The sequence below is a fragment of the Panthera onca genome, chromosome A1, assembly GCF_046562875.1.
Source record: "Panthera onca isolate mPanOnc1 chromosome A1, mPanOnc1 haplotype 2, whole genome shotgun sequence".
Taxonomy (NCBI): domain Eukaryota; kingdom Metazoa; phylum Chordata; class Mammalia; order Carnivora; family Felidae; genus Panthera; species Panthera onca.
In genome coordinates this window covers 214,433,481-214,451,814 of record NC_138339.1, presented here as the reverse complement: position 1 = coordinate 214,451,814, position 18,334 = coordinate 214,433,481, and the positions used below count along the sequence as shown (strand labels likewise).

At 52.3% G+C, this 18,334-nt stretch overlaps 1 long non-coding RNA gene across 1 annotated transcript; it reads left to right on the top strand.

Moving 5' to 3' along the window:
• Nucleotides 1-8,321: 8,321 nt before the first annotated feature.
• LOC144612956 (uncharacterized) lies at nt 8,322-14,240 on the top strand. The gene is made up of 3 exons (XR_013550192.2): nt 8,322-8,471; nt 10,555-11,301; nt 13,564-14,240. It is a non-coding gene; the product is annotated as an uncharacterized LOC144612956 (long non-coding RNA).
• The last annotated feature ends 4,094 nt before the right edge of the window (nt 14,241-18,334 follow it).

The window sequence follows — 18,334 nt, the reverse complement described above, 5'->3', positions numbered from 1 at the left end:
GAATTCAGTGAAGGCAACTTTAAAAAACAACAACAACAACAACAAGGCACAGCAAAGTGCTCCCAAGGGAAAGGTTTGAAGCCTGTGCCTGTCTCATCATCAGAAGCCTGAATCTCTTGGGGGGGGGGGTAGTCAGCATCAGGAGCCTCCCCCCACCCCGGGGCCCCGCCCCCACTGACAGCAGGGGCCAGTCTGACGGGGCCCATGCCAGCCTGCCACTTAGAGCAGCAGCGTGTTACTTGTGGGTCACCTAGCCTGCGCCCGGGGCTGGGACACAGGTATGGAGCAGTGAGCATCTCGTGGGGCCCAGCGGCCCCTTCCTTCTCACCTAGAAGGGGCCGGGGGCCCAGGCAACTCTGGGCAAGGAATCCGCATTCATTTTGCCAAAACAGCCTTCTGAGATCTGCTAACCTCAAATGTCGGAAAATCCTGATGCTTTGCTTTAGCTTTACGAGTTTTTTCTTGCGGAGATAAGCTGCCGTTAATTGTAACGAATGTTTATAGGACGTGCCTTTGCTCCACAAATATTTACTGAGTGCTCACGTCAGAGAGAGCAAACGTCGGTGGCTCCCTCTAGGACTGCAGAGGGTAGGGTGGGGTAGTGGCGGGTTGGGGGGATGGCGGGGCTACTGTTCACCATCCATTGGCAGATTCCAACCACTCTTCCCAGTTTAGTTAAGGGAAGCCCTTGAGGTAAGGACGTGGTGGCTGAGGGGAGGGATTCACGTCCCGGACTGGGGTGGGGGGCTCACTGGGGGTGCTGCTGGGAAGCTGGAAGGGGTGGGGGGAGGGGGTGGCAGATGTGGACAGGATGGAGTTGCTTGGGGTCGTTGGGCCCACAGGGGCCCGGGTAGAGCTGAGGGCCTTGCACAAGTGAATGCCAAACTGACTGGCAGAGCTTTATGCCACTCATTCTTTCCTCACCCTACCCATCCACCTACATCCAAAGAGACCCGGATATAACTCTTACCTGCACTACTGAGCTATGAGGGCCTACCATAGCTCCCGCTGCCTGGAGGGGAGATGGGAAAGTAAGTCATCATAACCCAGAAAGGGTGCTGGATGAGCATAAGTTAAAATGTTTTTTTTTAATGTTTATTTATTTTTGAGAGAGGCAGAGACAGAGTGCAAGCGGGGGAAGAGCAGAGACACACACACACACACACACACACACACACACAGAATCCGAAACAGGTTCCAGGCTCTGAGCTGTCAGCACAGAGCCCGATGCAGGGCTCGAACTCACCAACTGCAAGATCATGACCTGAGCTGAAGTCAATGCTGAACCGACTGAGCCACTCAGGTGTCCCTGAGCATAAGTGTAAGAGGCAGGCTTGGAGCAAAGGAGGAAACGTCCAGTCCTGGTCACTGAGGGAAGGGGAGGAGTGCATTCCAAGGAAGGAAGAGTGGGTGGGAGAGCAGAGATATGTGAAACCAGACGGTCTGGCCTGGAACCAGGTCTTGCAGCCAAGGCCAGGCTGCTCGCCCCAATGGAGGCCAGCAGTGTGGTTACAAGGAGCATTGTGGTCATGCTTGGGGCCACCGAGAGCTGAGGTCGGTGGGAAGGTACTCAGATTTGCCCTTAGAACTCCTGCACTGGCACTTGTTGGGGGGGGCAGGCTGGGGGTGAGAGACCAGGCAAGGGCTATGGTTGGCACTGGGCATAGAGACCACTTCGGAAACTGTAGCCATGAGCAGTGACTGTGACGCTGGGAGGAGGGAGCGGACCTGAAACTATCTAGGAATGAAGTGAACAAGTAGCAGGTGGTGGGTAAGGGAACCAAGGGACGGAGGACCAGCCATTACTGGTGCCAGCCAGGCAACCCGCCAGTTTGGAGGCAAGGAGTCGAGTTCAGTTTTGAGTTGGTTCTGGGATAACCTGGTGGGGACCCCCCCCCCCCCCCCAGTGGGCAAATGGTTGCCGGGATTTGGAGCTCAGGAGAGGGAACCTGGGGTCAGAGCTGAGCTTTACGGACGGTCCTGTACCGGTAAAGGAGACCTGCTACAGTCAGGCATTTAGGGGACTCTTAGTGCTACCACCTGTGACCTTGGGCAAATTGTTTTCCTCTCAGGGCCTCAGTTTCCTCCCCTGCACAGTGTGGATTGCGGTGGTGGCTCTGTGCTCAGAACATTGTCTGGTGCATAGAAGTGCCCAAAGTGTGTTAGTGCTTTATCATGGCTCCCCGGGGCTCCCCAGGATGTTAGTGTGTGTGTGGGGCGGGGGGGGGGGGGGAAGGCTGATGAGCGGATGAGATGGCCAGCGTGACAATTGTGAGTGAATGGGGAGAGGGGGAGGACAGCTGTGGCCCAGAGCACGTAAGGATGTTTTCTGAGTATCTGAGGCAGAACAAATCATGGGGCTGTGGCTTAACATCTCTTAAAAACAAACGCTCACCAGCCCTTCTAAGTATATCAAACGACTTAGTTTTAGGAGCAGACCCAATTAAACATGGACTCTTCATGTTTCCAAATGAACAAACTGACACTACAAATACCAGGCAGAACATTTTTAAGGTGCCTGGGAACCAGAGCCTCGCCCCAAAAATGGCTATTAGCCAGCTGCGGGGAGCCACCCACCGTCTCCGAACCTGAGTTAACTCATCATGAAATGAGTTGGTCAGATCAGAATCGTTGCTCAGCTTTCTTTAGTCCGAAAAATGTAGTTCCACCTGTTAGGCTGGTTCCAGTTACTTGGTGTACTTGAGTGAAATGACAAGTCTTCTGTAAAAGCATGTACAGGTGGAGGACGGAGGAGAGGCTCTGAGGAGGCAGCAGGCAGGGAACCAAAGCAGGAGGGGAGGGGCCAGTGTGGCAGAGGGCAGGGGTGGACGGTGCTCAGGTCAAGGGATCCTGCAGCCCCGGGCAGGGAGGGTGGGTCAGCGGTGCGCAGCCGGGGGCTGGGGCCTCCAGCTCATGAGGTGGACACACCCACCCCACCCCCCCCGCCCCCCAATGGCAGACCCCCATCGCTGCCTCCTTGTATCTGCCATCTGTTGGGGAAGCGAGACATTGAGCAAGTCCCCAGAATGAGTGAAATGATGCTAAGGCCATGTGGGCAAGTTCCCGAATTTCTCCCAACTTAGGTTTCCTTCTGTATAAAATGGGCGTACAAGTGTTTCACTCAGGTGGCGTTATGAGAGTAACTGTGCTCACAGGGTAGATCTCTTTACACCTGGCGGGGCTTGCAGAGATGCACGGAGTACAATGGAAGTTAGTAAATGAGGACATGGGGACTAAGGGAAAACAAGATGAAGGAGAGGTCGATTAATCTCCAAATCGCACATGGATGGGCCCTCTAGTTTCTAGCAGTGGGCTGCAAATTCAGTTCTGAGCTTCTAGGCTATCTAAGAAAGAAGGAAATACAAGTCTGAGCATATGGCTTATGATTAAAATGCTTCAGTGGCTTCCTCTGGCCCTTCATCGGGTAGCCTCTTCTATTCCCTCCAGCCCGTGCACCCTGGGGCACAGAGAAGCCACACTCCTCCCTTTCTCGGGCCAGTCATTTTCCCCTGCCTTCTCCGTCTTTCATCTGGGCTCAGCTGGCCCGCCTTCCCCCATCTCCCAACTCCATTCGGGGGGTGGGGGTGGGGATGGGGATGGGGGGATGCTCTTGCTCACCCAGGGCATTTGATACACAGTAGGCACTCAGAAAATACTGGAAGGATGACCAGATTTGCACATCTTGCCCTGTCCTGAGAGCTCTGTGTCAGGCTCCCCACAATCCCTAGAAAAGGGCCACTGTCATGGTGTGGGGGACTCACAGCACAGCCCACGGCCTGGCTCCTGGGATTGAATAAAAAGGTGATCCAGGAGAACCGGAAAGAGGTTGATGGCATAGTGGTTCCAGCAAGACTCGCTGAGGAACATATTCTCAGGTGGTGAGTACCGAGGTAGGTGGGAGTTTCCTGAACAGGAGGGGGAAATTGCGAGTTTAAGAGAGTTTACATAACACCTGCAAAAGGCATATCAAGAAGCCTGCTTTCTGTTACCGCCCCTTGTAAGGCGCATCTGTAGAGGTTAGTGAGATCTGGGGAAATAAATAAAAGATCAACCCCAGAAAAGAGAAGGCGAAGAATGGTACCAACCCATAATGAATAGACTCAGGGGACATATTCTAGGGCAAAGGCCACAGAGGTGAAGTGCCAGTGACGAATCTGAACTATCTGCAATGTGGACAGATGACAGGCAATCAGAAGTTGACACGGTGAAAGCATTCGGACTTGCCAGCCTGGGAAGATATTACGATGAACCTCATGGTGGGTGTTCCTGGGCCCTTCAAAATCATAGCGAGCACTCCACGCCAATGTTTCACAACTAGAGGCTTCCAAGGACTTTTAATAATTATACGTACACCTCATTATAGACATATAATTGGATTCTAAGCTTCTTGGAAGCGGAAGAACATGTCCTTTTCACGCGTTCCCCATAGTACCCGTTCCAGACTCTTCGCTTCATGCTTGCCGGTTGAATTCGATCAGAGGAAAAGAATTGGAGAGGCGTAGTTTTCAGAGGCAGGGAAGGCGTGCTAAACTTAATGCCATAGGCTTGCATTTCAGATAGGGTAAAAGAATTATTCACTTGAAAAAATATTCACCACCGCATGACAAAAGCGATCTGGAACCTGTGTTAAAGACGACTTAGGGGTTTTAGACAGTGACGTGTTTCACGAGTCACCGTAGTGAAATGATTTCGAGGAAGAACCTCTGGATGGATGGGCTCCATTCATGAAAATGTGTCATGGTCCAGGTCCTCCACTGGTCAAACCACATCTGGAGTAATACGTCCTATTCTGGGCCCCCATGTCTTACATATGCGATGGGTAAACCCAGACTGCGTTCAGGAAATGATGTTGAGGAAGGAGAAGGCCCTCCAAGTTGTGAGATGTGGGAAGTAAGATCCCATTTATGTTGTCATCCACCTTCTCACCCAAACTGGCACTTTGGTACAAATTCTAGACTCTTTCACTCCCCTCAATCCCTCCTGCATCCCAGCATTGCCCTCCTTCCCGCGTGTCCCCAGCTGAGCTCTGCACGCCCACCAGGTCGCCCCAGGCTCTGCCGTAGCCCCCTTCCTCCCAGGCCCGCTCACCCCCACCTGTCCTCTACATGGCCCTCAGGGTGAGCTTTCTAAAATGCACATCTGTTTGTGTCACTTCCTGCTTAACCCCCTTCATGAATGCTCATACATTCGGCATCTGACCCAAGCCCACTGTTAGAGCCTTATCCAATTTTTGCCCACTTTGCCAGCACCAGATCACAAACCCAGCCGGTCCCTCAATATGCCATCCGCTTTCTCCCCTCCGCACTTTTGCATAGGCGGTTTTCTTTGCATGTTGAGCCGGGACAGAAGCTCAACTCCAACTGACTTAAAAGGAGAAGTGATCATGCATGCAGTATATGCCCGAACATACAGTAACCCGGAACATAAACTATTTCCCAGTAAAATGAGTCTCTGCCTTGCCTCCATTTCTCCCCTAGGTTGGATATTTACACTTACTGGGGAAAGGGGAGAGATGGCAGCCGACAGTTCTAATTTCACAACCTCCCAGCAACCAGAATTCAGAGGCAAGAGACAGTTTGGTCCTTAGCTGGAGATTCTCACGTAAGAGTCCGTGGGACTGAACTTTGGCCCTTCCCTGAGCCAATCACTGTGGCCAGGGGATTAAAGACTCACTCTGATTGGTCCCTGCAGCAGAGGGGCGGAGCACCATGTCCGGGACCAACCAGGACCCTTTCTGCAGGGAGGGAAACAGAGAAGGTGGTTCCCAAGGAAGGGTGTTGGTCAGAAAGAGTGTCCTCTCCCTGGCGAGCTCTCCCTAACCCTACGCGGAGAGGCAAGTGCTTCTTTGCAGGTGCTTCCAGAAGTCCTCGTTAATACCTCTCTGCCAGCATGGGGGTACCTGTGGGTTTTTTGGATTACATACCTGGCCATCCGTGGAATATAAATTCCTGGAGGGCAGAGATTTTGTTTGCACGGGTCATGCTCTGTCTGAACTCCATAGTCACTCTCCGCCCTCGTCACCCTGCTTTCCCATGTGGACTGCGTCATGGCACCCTAGGCCTGGTAGGCCAGCGTGTTCGTTGGCAGGAGATGAGAAACAGAGAGGACAGTGAGGCTGAGATGTTCATCCCTCCGGCTCCTTCCCTGCAGGATTACAGGCCGCCTCCCTGAACTGAAGGCGACAGCTCCTGTCAGAAAGGCCTCTCCACATGGCTTTGGGCTCTGGAAACACCTCCCTTCCCTCACCCTTTCCAGCCTTTCGATGCTGTTCACAGCCCTGGGTTCTGCACTATCTCTTTCGGTTTCCCTATATCCTGCCCACTAGATAAATAGCTCCTTTATTAAACTCTCCTCGTATTACCCAATTAGGCATGCCACCTGGTTCCTGCCGGGACCCTGCCTAACACACTGTTCTCTATTCATCTTTGTTTCCCCGGGGCCAGAACAGCGCCTTCCATGCCACGGACACTTAATAAATCCGAGGATTAAGAAATGATTCAACATGGGCTGGGTATAGGAGTGTTGAGTCCTCCATGGAAAATGGACCCAGGGAGTAGCTTTCATTTTTTGGGGGGATGGGAGGGGGGGGCCAGGATTCATATTAAGAAACATAGCTCCTACTGCAGTGCTGTAGACACACGCATGTTTGAATGAGAAGTTTGGTGAAGCAATGCCTACCTTTGCCGTGTGCGACACACTGCGATATTCTCTGTTTCATTCTGTTCTGTGTCAAGTTCAAATTACGCTTGTGGTCTGCTCAGTTGATTTCATGACCTGAAAAATAATTCCAACCCACAGCTTAAGCAGCACTGGCCCAGTGACCTTCGGCATTCCCTCCATCCTGGAGAGTCTGTGACTCCAACGGTAGAATTTAAGGCATCATGAATGAGAGTGTGATAGTGTCACCGCGATGGTGCATCTAACGGGACTTGGCTTCACGGCCTTGAAAAAAAAGCAAACAACATCGCCATTCTATCTTCAGGTTTTCGGAGAATTCTTACCCCAAGCTGGCCTTTTTTAAGTTTGGCCCAGTTTGCAGGGAAGGGCAAGTGAAAGCTCTTCAAGCACGCCAGTGTGTATGAGTGATTTTAAGCATCTGTTTCATGGAAGTCAATGTCGGGGATCACTGGAGCACTCTGGAGCGAGCCTGGAGAGGACAGCTCGTCTCGAGTGCCTGTCCGAGGGTTCCTGGGCCTCTCCTCTGTGCCCTTGCTGCCAACAGCAGCTCTTCTCCTCCTCAGCAGAGGCATTTCGTAGTGCCCTGCTTATCTGTGGAGCTTGACCAAGAGGACACCCAGGCCGGCCTATGTCACGGGGGCTGGTAGCGGCCAGGGCCATGAGGCCCATTTGCAATCGTCTCACTGTTTCAAGCCCAGCCCAAGTCTGCGGCCCTCTCCACCTCAAAGACTGTAGGATTCTATTTTAAACACTGAGTTCTACATTCTCTAAAATTGACTCTCCCTTCCCGGCTCACCATCTGTCATTCGCCTGGTATCTGAACTGTAAAGCCAAGTAGAGGAGAAGGTGGTAATAGCTCTTCCTTAGCTGCGATTTGGAATCAAATCCTCAACCCCTGTCCTCAGTCGGACATCACCTCTCGGCCAAGTTCTCGAGAGAGGTAAGTACAAAAAAGACAATGCCAGGTAGGCAGGCCTGTGACCAGATGGGGCTCCAGAGTGGAGGCTTGGTGAGCTGTGCAGGCGAGCTGTCATTCATTTGTTTATTCGTTGTCATTCTTTCAAAAAATTCGTATCAGCAGCGCCTACAATATGCCAGCCATGGGGGAGAGAACGGTGAGGAAAAAACAATGTCCCTGTCCTGGTGAAGCTTGTTATGTTCTGGCAGGGGAGTCCGAAAAGAAACAAATAAATATTTGAACGCCAACACAGGAGATGGTAGTAAGTGCTATGAAGAAAGTAAATCTAGGTAAGGTGGGTGCTAGGCAGTGTGTGAGTGTGTGTGTGTGTCCGTGTGTGCATGCACATGGCCACATTATTTTAGTGATGTTAGTAAGGGTTCTTTGAGGATGTGACATCTGAGGAGAGAGCCTGGTGGGTCTGAGCCAGGGAGATACCTGGGGGAAAAGCGTCTGGTGAGAGGAACAGCACATGCAAAATCCTTGAGACCATGAAGAAGATTCCTTATGCCTGGTGGGGTGGGGGGGGAGGGGTGGAATAGAGGTAGGCCTGGGGCCTGGAACCCCAGCAGGCTGAGCAGCCTTGTCTATACTTCTCCACCACAGCCCATGCGAAACCTTGGCCACTTTTGACCCAAAGACTCAACAATTTTTTTTTAGTGTTTATTTATTTTGAGACAGAGAGAGACAGTGAGAGAGAGAGAGAAGATCCCAAGCAGACTCCATGCTGTCAGCGCAGAGCCCGGCGTGGGGGCCGATCTCACAAGCCGTGACATCATGACCTGGACCGAAATCAAGAGTGGCCTGAGCCACATCAACAGTTTTTAAAACTATTGTGAGTAAAAGACGCGTAACATGAAATTTGCCATCTCAACTATCTTGAAGTGTACGGGTCAGTGGCATTAAATGCATTCACGTTGTTGTGAAACCATCATCGCCATCCATCTCCAGAAATGTTGTCCGGAAGAGGACACCCAATGTCTCGTGGGTGTCTTGTCTCGACACCCATTAGCCGACAACTCCCCACTCCTCCTCCCCCAGCCCCTGGCACCCACCATTCTGCTTTCTGTCGCTAGGACTCTGACTACTCTAGGTACCCCATACAGGTGCCATCATACGGTATCTGTCTTTTTGTGACTGCCTTATTTCACTTAGCGTCATGTTCTCAAGGTTCATTCATGTGGCATGTGTCAGAACGTTTCCTGCCTTCGTAAGGCTGGACAATACTCCATTGTACGTGCAGACCACGTTTTGCTTATCAGTTCATCCACCGAAGGATACTGGGTTGCTTCCACATGTTGGCTATTGTGAATCATGCTGCCTTGAGCACGGGTGTGCAAATATCTCGAGTCCCTGCTTTCCATTCTTTGGGGTATGTGCCCAGAAGTGGATGAGCGATTGTAGATCACTTTTCCTTTGAGGTGAACAACGGTTGTTTGTGGGTGGCTCCTGAGAATTATATCACCTATTGTTTTTAAAGGTTATTTATTTTGAGAGAGAGAGAGAGCAAGTAGGGGAGGGGCAGAGAGAGAGAGAATCCCAAGTAGGCTCCACACTGTCAGTGGAGAGCCTGACTTGGGGCTTGAACTCATGAAGAATCGTGAGATCATGACCTGAGGTGAAGTCAGACACTTAACTGACTGACGCCCCTGAATTTTGTCACCTATTAAGGTGTGTGGCTGTTGTCTGTTTGCATGGGTCTCTCCCCGCTGGACTGTAGGTTCCCGGTGGCCAGGGAACCGTGTTCAACATTCCCACACCCTGATGCCATGGAGGGCCCACAGTCTGCCCTCTGAAAGGCTTATGAACGGAACAAATCTGGTCAGGGCTGTTGCTGAGGGCGTGGTGCTGAGCCCTCCTGCCCCGGCTCGCGTGTATTTTTATACATGGGGTTTTTCTGATTTTGTTTGAAAGGGAAAAACCGTCCCTAAAATAATAACAATAAAAAAAAAAAAAAAGAATATAATCCAGTTCCCTGTGGGAAAACCGGAAACCCACTGAGGGCTGGTGATCTGCCAGGCATCCTGGCGTAGTTAGTGGGCCAGCCAGGATCCGAATCCATGGTCCCCATTCTCTAATTGGCCTTGCTGCCACACGGCCTTCTCCACGAAGGGAGGTTGTCCTCTGTCGTTTCCCCCCTTGCTCTCTGCCTGTCTCCTCCCTCAGAAGACAGGGCAGACCCCTCCCCAGAGCCAGCCCCGGCTCTGGCTCGGGGCCCTGCCAGATCAGGCAGCCCAGCATGGAGTCGGCGGGGCTGCCATAAGCAGGGGAGTGTGCTTCCTTTCCCACAAGCTTTAATGGAGTGAGGGGGGACTCAGCCCCCGGGCCCCTCCAGGCAACCCCAGCGCAGGGTAGCTCAGCCGATCTCCAGATGGCCCAGCAAGAGGAAAAACTTGATGAAGGTCTTCATTCTCTGAGGCCGTTCCTTCCCTGAGGAGAGGGTTCGCTTCCTGGGAAACCGTAGACGAGGCCGCGTGTGAGAGACAGACAGAGGTCCAGGTTGTTGGGGGGGGGGGGGGTGTGTGTGTAAATGCGTGTGTGAGAAAACCCAAGGCGCGGGGAGGGGGGTGGGGGAGGGTGTAGTAGAGACGGAGGCAGCAGAGAGGAGAAATGATGCAAAGAAACAACCTTCCTCAGAGAGTTTTGGGAGCTAAGTGTCCTGAAGAGAACTTGGAACTGTACCTGGCACGGTAAGTGCCATGTGGACGTTGTTGATTATTGCAGAGGTGGAGAGTGTGGTGGACGAGAGAGAGGAAGGGAAGGGGGGGGCGGGTGGTGGTGCGGGCAGGAGCTGGTCCCGGAAGCCCCAGCGATGCAACGAAAGGTGGAATCTGGGCGGGGCTCCCTTGTCTGGCCCTTCTCCCATAAAGCTGACTCTGTTCCTCTTCCTCCCTCATTGTATTTTTAAATCTAAATAGCGCAGCCTCCATTGTGTGAAGGAACACGATTTTCTGGATTCCCTGAAGCGCCTCAGCACACTGTGCGTTGAGAGTCTGCCTGGCAACAGCCATCTAGGTCCCAGGGATGGTAACAGAGGGGCCTGGTGGCCACGTACAGCCTCAGCCCTAATAGTAAAGACTCCGCGGTGCGCCCGAGCCTTTGTGCCTGCCCTCCTACCCCTGTGAACCCTCTGGGTCTCCTCCCATCTTTGGCCAGAGGGAACCCCTTCCCAGATTGTGTCGGATTGAGGGTGAAGCCCACACAGCCCGGGGCTCCCTGGACGGAGATGGGTCCTGGCCCTTCCAGGCCCTGACGACGCTGTGCGGCTGGAGCTCCGTCCCCCACCTGTGCCTTGAGGCCCTGCCCCACTTTGTGATGGCTCTGAAGGGTCAAGGGCGGGACACGGGTCCACACTGATTTTCAGTCTGGGCCATCACAGGGGGCCTTTTTGGGTTAACTTTTAAAAAATGTGATCTCCTCTCTCCGTGGAGGCTGAGAAGCGTCCCAAGGAGGGTTTCTACCCCAGCGGGGCCGGCTCCTGCGCTGGCGGCCTGGAAAACACTGCTGTCCCCGGCACTGTCCTGGTGCCTGGAGCTGGTGGTGGCTGCACGAACAGAACCTCGGCCCCAAGCAAAGGGCAGATCACCAGGCCCAGTGACCGTCTGCGTCAGCCCCATACCCTCTGAGGCTGCGGGAGATCATCCAGAAGCTTTCGGGCCTCTCAGGTGAGACAGTGCAAGAGCTGGCTTGGCTTGGGGAAAGGGGACGGCTTGCAGCCTACGCTGGACTGAGGGGGGGGGACGCTGGAGACCAGCCAGCGGGCCACAGCTCGTGCAGATTGAAGAGGCAATGCTAATTGAACACCCAAGTCCAGGGGAGAGAATAAGTAGTCGTGTTAGACACAGAGTAGCGATAACTGCTCCTTGGTGAGAGACTGAGACGGACAGAGGCAGAAAGAGGCACCCCCGGCCCCCTCAAGGGATATTTGTCAAGGTGGCTTACTAGGGAAAAGCGCGAGCCCTCGCTTTCAGGGCTGCTTTGATGGCTGGTCCTCTGGCACTCTGCCCAGCCTCCCTGTGGCATTGGTGCGCAGGGGAGGCTATGTGCTGGCTTCCTCTTGTCCCGGGTGCAAATGGCAGCAAATCCCAAGCTGGGTGATTACATCAGTGACTTTCCCCCTCCTCAGCCCCTGGGGAGGCTGGCCAGGTTGGAAAGCAGCAGGAATCTTTTCCAACACAAATAAATGATAATTTTAGGTAGCGGCCCTGATTGTAGAAAATGGGGAGAGGCATCTTTTGGGTTTCGCTCAGGTTGCGAGGGTTTGGAGCTAAGCCCAGTCCCTTCAGGGCTGCAGGCCAGCCCAAGAGACTGAGAGCTGGAGAGACGTCCCTTGAAATACAGGTTTGGTGACTTCTGCCAGTAAATGACCTTAATTCACAGAACTGCACACTCCTGCTCGGTTTCCATCCTCTGCTTTTCGCAGCAAAGAAACCCCCGGCCAGGTTCTCCACCGTATTAGGCAGGGAACAAACGGAGTGTTTTCCTACTATGTAAAAAGCCTGAGTTTTCCCACATACAGAGCACGGAACAATGCCACCAACCTCTCTCCTTTTATTTTCCCAAAACACCTACCAGAAGAGAGGGCAAACACCGATTCAGTGGAGGTCTGCCTAATAAACAGATACCTTTTGTGCCACCATCGTATTGAAAGTCGTCTTGTGTTCTGGCAACCACCTTGACTTCCTCAAAGGACAATTAGATTGTGCCCCCAGGACCAGTGTGAAAGGTGGGGGGGTCCCAAGGATGCCAGATGCTGTGGGCCACACGACGTGACTTCGTGCTCGTGAGGCCTTTAAGGAGCCTACGAGCCCAGGAAGCAGCCCCAGGCCCCGGCTCTCTGCTCGTCCTGAGCTCCGAAGACACGCTCAGTCTGCAGCATCTAGCGCCCGTTTCCTGCGTCTTACTCCCTGACAGTCCTGTTCACGCCTTATCGCCAGAAATGTACCTTTGTTCTGTTCTCGCTCATCCCCCGCCACCACCAGCTTATCCAGTCTGAAGATGTTTATCAAAATGATAGTTAAGATGAAAGACAGAGGAGAAATAAGGCTTTCTCTCATACAGAAATAATACAGGTCTCAGAACTGGACAAGTTTCTCCCATCCTTCCTGAGGACGCGTCCCTCTGGGATGTGGTTCTAGAGTGAAGGTCGAGAGTGTGGGAGGTGGAACAGGCAGGGCCTGTGGCCTGGCCCAAGCAAATCACGTCCGGGGATTCCGAGTGGATGATAAGGCGAATCACTGAAATGTCGGAAAATCTCTGCCCTCCCGCCGTTTTCTTCTCCCTCCTTCCTCCCTCCCTTCGCCCTCCTTTCTTTCCTCTCTATCTTCCTTTCCTCCCCCAGCCCCCCTTCCCCATCCTTTTGGAATCTCCAGCTCCATGTGAGTTGACCACATGTCCTGCATCCGCTCCCTTCAGGAGTGACATATGAGGAGATTGGAAGATGACAAACATACAATCAGAGTGAAACTAGCAGTCGGTCAGCCTCTTGACAGATTCCGATGGTCCTCCAGAGCCCAGAGCAATTCTCAGTCTCGCCTAACCTCTGTTATTGATTATAACAATAATATAGATAATCATGGCACCGAGATACTATCTGAACTTTGAATTCTCTCCATCAGCTGGAATGGATTGCATTGGCCCATCCACACTTTCCTGTCTGGGCATTCTTGCTGCTGAGAGCGTGTTGTTCTAAGACAGGGTCCTGGTAGGGGTAGGATTTTGAATGTGAATCTTTTTTTTTTTTTTTTTAACCTATGCAGTCCCCACCTGTCCTGAGTAGCAATTATTATATCATTATGTGGTTGCAGCAATGATTACATATATAATCGTATGCATAGATGTAATTACGTGCATATATAATCTGCACACATTTTACAGTTTTTTCAAAGCAATGTCACATACATCATATCATTTGCTTCCCACGACAGCCCTGTGACGCGAGAGGGCAGGACATCTTCAAATGTATGGCTGAGGACATCAAGGTCCAGAGAAAAGAGTGATGGGCAGAAGCCAGGGCGAGAAGCCAATGGCCTGATTTCTGGTCCTGGGCCATTTCTACAATTCAGTTCTGCCTCCCCCCACCACTCCCGTCTTGCTGAAAGTATGTATTCACCAAGAGGCTACTCCTTGCTGACTCATTCATTCATTCCTTTCATGAACCATTATGGAGCTCCAGGCACTATTGTATGTCTGGAATACACAGCAGTGAAAACAAAAATGAAACAAAACCCAAACCAGCCCTTTCTGTTCGTTATGATTAGGCCCTGTTAAGGGCAGTGCCGTGATAAAGAGCTCAGAGGCTGGGACCCGGCTGCCTGGGTCTGAGTCCCAGCTCCCCTGGTCACCAGCAGCAGCCTCTCTGGCAAGTTTTTCAAACCTTCTGCATCTCAGTGTCTTCATCGGTAAGTCAAGGATAATTATAGTACCTCCCCGAGGGCTGTTTAGTGCGGTGGACACGAGGGTACAAGTGTATTCTCACGAGTACCTGAGTCGTCTCTGGCACGCAGCAAGCCCTCCAGAAAAGCTGCTGGTGGGTCCAACCGATCTTATGGGGGGGCTGAAAAACCTAAATACGTGTGAAGATTGCAAAATGCTTAAGAATACATTGCAGTAAAATTTGGGTGATGACTCTATGCCTGTTTCTCTTTTTCTTTTCTTTTTTTTCTTTTATTTACTTTTGAGAGACAGCACAAGTGGGGGAGGGGCAGAGAGCGAGGGAGACACAGAATCCGAAGCAGGCTCTGGGCTCCAAGCTGTCAGCGCAGAGCCCGACGCGGGGCTCGGACCCACGAATCATGAGATCATGACCTGAGCCGAAGTTGGACGCTTAATTGACTGAGCCACCCAGGCGCCCCTACACTTATTTCTTTCTGGCCTTTTCTTTTTAGCAGTGACTTACCTTCTCTTCTCTGTACCTCCTTTCATCTTCTCCCACCAAGAAGAAATGGATTAGTTATACCAATCTCATGGCCAGTTTAAAAACTATTCATGTGGGCTTTTCTTCTGGAGCTCCATGCAGTTCTACTAAGCTCTCATTGTGTCCCTGATGCAATTATTTAAAGTTTGTGTCGGTCCAAGTAAGATAAAAATAGAAGTCTGCGTATAGATGTGTATACTGAGGACTTTCAAGAGGTCAGTGGTACAGTTTATGCCTCTGTTTTGACAGCATTATGAACATCCAAGGCTGAAACTTTCTAGTTACTTCACAGATGGAACTTGACTCCAGGCATCTCCCCCGGCCCCGCCATTAAGGGGCTGGCTTGGCTTTGCCCAGGGTCCCATCTGATGCCCCACTCACCCTGGGACACAAATAGGATTGATATCCTTGGGTGTTCTCACAGCTCTGCCGAGGCAAGTCAGTTACCCGTATCACTTTTATTGTTTAAATTCTGAATTTCTTAGGAGAGTCTGCCTTATGCTATGGACGAGGGGCTTGTGAAAGTGCAAAACTTTCCAACTTAATCCAGTGTCTCTCGAGATGACAGTTTGTGCATCAATCCGCGGGCAGGTTGACCGTACATCCTGATCTGCCCAGGACAGTCACCATTTACGTTTGGTGTCCTGGTATGATTATTTATAGTATCCCATTTCATGCCTACAAGTATCCTGGCTGGGGTGCTAAATGCCGTGGTCACTTACCCGTAGCACACAGCTGGCCTACTCTGAGCCACTGTCTGTGAGCTTTGCACAGATGGGCCCTCGAGGCCTAAGGAGAGCAGTGAGATTTAGAAGAAATCTAAATTTTCCTCGATAAGAAAAGGTGATGGCTAGAAAACTGACCTCAACTAAACACTGAATCTAAAATGCTAAATAGAGTCAGTGTTACGGCAGAAACAGAGTTCACCGAATACCCGCGTGCACCCCAACGTTTCCCAGTCTTCCCAGGCTGGGCCATGAGACTGGCGGTGGCCAATGTCATGCTGCGTGGAAGTGAAGCGTCACCTCCGGGGCCAGGGTGGTGTCTCTCCTACATCTCACTTTCTATGCTGCGGTGACCCTGTGTTATGCCAGCTGGCCTTTGGAGACACCCCTCGCAGGGAAGCTTTGCCAGCCTGCACCGGTCAGACTTGTGTGAGCGAGAAGGAAGCACCCACTGGCTGAGTGACAGCTTTTCTGTTGTTACTATAACATGGCGGCACCCGGACACGAAGTTAGAATATTCTCCTGTCTGCATAGGATGAGAATTGTCTTTTAGGTCGAGACGTGGAAAAAGCCCTTAGCCTTTGCACCATGGGCAGAGCTTTGGGAGTTGAGGTTCAGCGCCCTGTACCCCGGTGTGTGATCTACTTGGGACGACAAAGACACACAAGACCTGGAGCAAAACAAGACACAGCGTCTCATTGCTGCCGAACTCCGTGGAGAACCCCAAAGGCTTAAAACGCGGGCAGGAAAAGCTCTTGCACAGCGTCGATGCAGTGCTCAGTTTGGGGGTATTCCTGCTGAGTCCTTGCTTCGGCTTAAACTAAGTCAAAGTTTAAGCTGGCCAGTTTGTTCCCAGATGCTAATTGGTGGATGGGCAGCATCAGAATCTTCTGGACGCTAAAAAGATACACACACGCATGCATGTGGTCCCTGGAGACTCTGGTTCTCTGCAGACCCTGGATGGATTCCAGCTTTAAAAACCACCCTTCCGGGGCGCCTGGGTGGCTCCATCGGTTAAGCATCCGACCTCGGCTCAGGTCATGATCTCGCGGTCCGTGAGTTCGAGCCCCACGTCGGGCTCTGGGCTGACTGCTCAGAGCCTGGAGCCTGTTTGAGATTCTGTGTCTCCCTCTCTCTCGGACCCTCCCCCGTTCATGCTCTGTCTCTCTCTGTCTCAAAAATAAACATTAGAAAAAAAAAATTAAAAAAAAAAAACAAAAAAAACCCCACCCTTCCCCACCCCAAGAGATGGTACCGAACAGCAAGGGATTGCTGACAAATGGAATGTGGTGTTTATTTCACATTACAATGAATTCAAGGGGTCGCTAGTGCTCTCTTTGCAGGGTCTGCCACTGTAATTTACATACCCAGAGAAAGCGCTCACGTATCACAGGAGGTACTGGTTGGCTGTGACCGTTGTGACGCCAGGCTCTCACCAGCACGCAAAGTGAGATTCAGACTTTCTCACCTCATGAGACCTGCTCATCCGTCTCCCACTAGGGGCTTGATTTTCGGTGGAAGAGCAGCGTTTCCAAACTGTGGGTTGGAACCTATTCATGGGCTATAAAATCAGCTGAGGGGGACGCAACCAGCATTAAAAAAAAAAAAACAAAAACAAAACACACCAAAAAACAAAGAAAGAAAGAGACTGGGGACGGGGAGGGGGTAGTTAGAGTACATGACATATGTTAAGGATAAGCGTTGTCCTGGAAAACTTGTTTTGGTGGATGCGTTGTGCTTTAGGTTGCCAAGTATTTCTTACTGTGGGTCGTGGCAAAAAATGTCTGTACGTCTCTGCCGTATGGCATAAATCAACCATGACCCTAAGGTACTTAGGCAGCCCTGTCTCCGCTTTCAGAAGAGTGACAGAAGTCACCGGGGAGGGCAGACTGTCACACACGAGAACTTCGGGGAGGCTCCCTGAAAAGTAATAGGAAACCAATCTGTGGATGATCCGAGTAGCCTGGGGAGATAAATCAATCACAGGAAGTTTTACCAATAGTAGCTGATTCAGCTGGCCACACCTGTCACCTGGGGACAGCGGGGCTTATCCAGAGCCCGATCTGGCTAAATTTCAGTTTCCCTTTCCTGAAAATAGGGATTATCATCCTGTTGACTGTTACTGTTGTGGGAAAAATCCAATTGGTGGTGGGGGAAGACCCGCAAAGCGTGGGCCCAGCAAAGGCCTTTCATGGCGGGTATGCTGTTAGGGCAGGAAGAGAAAGGCCAGACTTGGAGCAAGGCTAGGCCATGTGGGAGTTAGGCCACGTAAGGGAGCACGGACCAGGTAAACTACGTCAAGCAGCCTTTCTTCCTCTGGCCTCTTGGCAGGAGCCCTGAGGTCTGATCTTTCACAGTACACTGGTCTTACTCAGTGACCTAGAAGAGAACAGGCAGCAGAGCCAACAGGATGAGGGGACCAGCTCGCAGAGCATCTCGTGTGCAGTTCTCGTGGTGGGAGATGCCTTCTGCCGGCTTGGGAGGGGCCTGGCGGTGGCAGTGGTGGGGAGCACAAGGGTGGTAGACTGTCCTTGGGGCTGCTGGTTTTGAAGCAGGCCTACAACCCTCTTCTCAGCAGGAAGAGAGGAGGAGGAGGAGGGGGAGGGGGAAGAGGGAGGGGAGGAGGAGGAGGAAGGGGAGGAGGGAGGAGAGGAGGGGGAGGAGGGAGGAGAGGAGGGGGAGGAGGGAGGGGAGGAGGAGGAGAGGCAGGGGAGGGGGAGGAGAGGGAGGGGGGGAGGAGGAGGGAGGGGAGGAGGGGGAGGAGAGGGAGGGGAGGAGGAGAGGGAGGGGAGGAGGAGGGGAAGGAGGGGGAGGGAGGGGGGAGGAGGGGAAGGAGGGAGAGGGAGGGGAGGAGGGGGAGGAGGAGGAGGAGGATGGGAGAAAAGAAGGCCCTAAAGAATATCACTGAAGGGTCTGGGTTTCGTAAAAGACTCCAGTGGACAAAAAGCTCACCCCCCCCCCCCCCCCCCGGCCCATTTCCAAGTGCACCATTTCCAACAAAGCCCCCGGAGTGGTTGGCAGAAGTCCTGGCCACTGCCACCGCTTCCACGTTTAAAG